Source organism: Egretta garzetta, unplaced genomic scaffold (assembly GCF_000687185.1).
Source record: "Egretta garzetta isolate BGI_Z169 unplaced genomic scaffold, ASM68718v1 scaffold375, whole genome shotgun sequence".
In the NCBI taxonomy this organism is placed as follows: domain Eukaryota; kingdom Metazoa; phylum Chordata; class Aves; order Pelecaniformes; family Ardeidae; genus Egretta; species Egretta garzetta.
In genome coordinates, this window is record NW_009259786.1 from 1,150,319 (window position 1) to 1,152,502 (window position 2,184).

Sequence of the window (2,184 nt, forward strand, 5' to 3'; positions counted from 1 at the left end):
AGAATAAGAACACTTCATTTTCTGTTTGTAGAAAGTGAGTGAGGAAATTAAGTGAAAATTGTGCATTGATTTAAGTCTGCAAAATTGACAGGCCTAATTTCTTAAACAGATCTCCAAAGTCTGCAAACAAAAAGGGATGCTGTAAATTATTTTCCACTGCAGCCACTATCATGTGTTATTCCTTTGTCTTCCAGACCAAGGACAACTGTGTCTGCAGGGAGCACAAGACAATGACCTATAAGAAAATCCAGCATTTACATAGAAAGGGTGACTGGTATCAACACAGCTATATCTGTATACAAGGGCTAGCCACACGGTCACTGTCCCCGATACCCAGTGTGAGAGTACATGTGCACAGACAGTTTCCATCATAACTAATAGTGTCAAGGTGCGTTAAGTGAGTACAGAACACAACCACTGACTTTAGTGCTCTTTCTCTTTGCATCTGGTACAGGTAGTCTGTGCCTTTGTAGCCCGAAAGACTATGTCGCTCTGACAAAATGTCGCAACACAGATCTCCTAACATGCTATTAGCAGCACAACATTTCTGAGATGTGCACAACCTCAATGCCATCTTCATGTGTTGACATCCACTCCTAAACACACTGGTCTTTGACTACGACCTCATGCTGGTCCAGGTTCCACAGCTCTTGGGAGTACTAGAACATCAAACTCCTCTGTATTTTTGTAATGGCAGCTTATCCATTAACCACTGAAAATAAATACTAAAATATAAAGATAGACAGAAAAGCAATATAGTAGCAAAAAAATCAATGCAGTATCTTATTTTTGTCAATGAAATAGAACAATGACAGATGCTTGTAAAAGTACATCTGCATTTCCCAAAAAATAAGTACCACAAACGTCAAACAGCTCTCAGAATGAGATACAAACAGCCTACTACATCTTTATCGCATTACATAAAATGTTTTCCTACATATAACTTAGGTGATTTTCTTTGGGAGACTTTCCTTTGGAGGAAATGCCAGCATCAGCAAGATTCACCAGCCTTTACACAACCCCAGTGAAAGCTGAAAGAGCATCGAGGAAAATACAGAGAAGTATTACAGATTTTAAAGTGAATCTCATGTGGAGCTATGGATTCTGCTTTCTGGGCTTCCCTGACAGCTAACCTGAGCTCCTGAGGCTTTCAGCTGCTTGGGGATGAGACATAAATGTGAGAGACACCCTCAGCAAAGGGTCTTCTACCTTGTGGCTCATTCCCTTTCCTATGCCAGTGGGGTGGGTGGAGAGGGTGTCTAAATTCAGCAGAGATCTGAAATTGCGTGGAGCAGAAATTCATGGATGCTAAGACACATAGTTGTATCTTTTACACTAATGCATTACAGCAACTTACAGTGTAATAGCAATGATGGTCCTGGTGCCAGTGAGGGTGTTTACCCTCCCTTTTCACAGTGCTCCCCAGTGCATGTGCAGTTATCCAGCAAAGACTGGAAGGGTGCCACTGGTAACGGTTCTGTGCCCACATGCTCTACATGACCATCAGGAGAGATGCAAATGAAGGATTTGCTGTTCCAGAACCACAGAGCTCTGTATTTAAGCCAAATAAGGCTTTGATTATGCCTTTTATTCCCAGGCTTGCCAACGGGTGGGGTGTAAATAACCCTATTCCAAAAGCATCCAAGAAAATAACATGCCCTGGAGACATGCATTCCTACTTTCCTCTGGAGGTGGGAGAAATATATTGCGAGTCATGATTCTCCTCCGGTGGTATGTAACCACCACCTCACAGATCAGCTGACCCATGAGCTACATCTAGTTCTGCATCCATTTACCTTCAGTGCTGCCGGAGACCCAGGAGACAAGGTTTGATAGACATAGAATCATAGAATCATAGAATCGCTTTGGTTGGAAGAGACCTTTGATCACCACAATTAGGCATGTTCTTCCCACTCCAGCAGACACCTGGGAGCTTATGAGCTGTAGTGCTAAAACTGACAAGGTGCTAACTTTTGGTAACACTGATGCTTTAAATATTACTGTTCCAGTGTTTCTTAGAAGACTTTTAAGAGAGTAGCAATGACCAGCTAAGAGAAATGAAAGGAGTAGGGAGAAGGTGGGGGGAGTTTGAATACTAGCAAAAGAAGATCTGTGTCAGAGATTTCAAGTCTAAGAGAAGAAAAGTAGAGTTACAGGAATATGTAGGAATAATTAATATCAGAA

General features: G+C 41.8%; 1 long non-coding RNA gene across 1 annotated transcript in view; it reads right to left on the reverse strand.

Moving 5' to 3' along the window:
• LOC118452354 overlaps positions 1–2,184 on the reverse strand; it is an 81,943-nt gene that overhangs the window by 78,741 nt on the left and 1,018 nt on the right. The gene's annotated exons all lie outside the window — the stretch shown is intronic.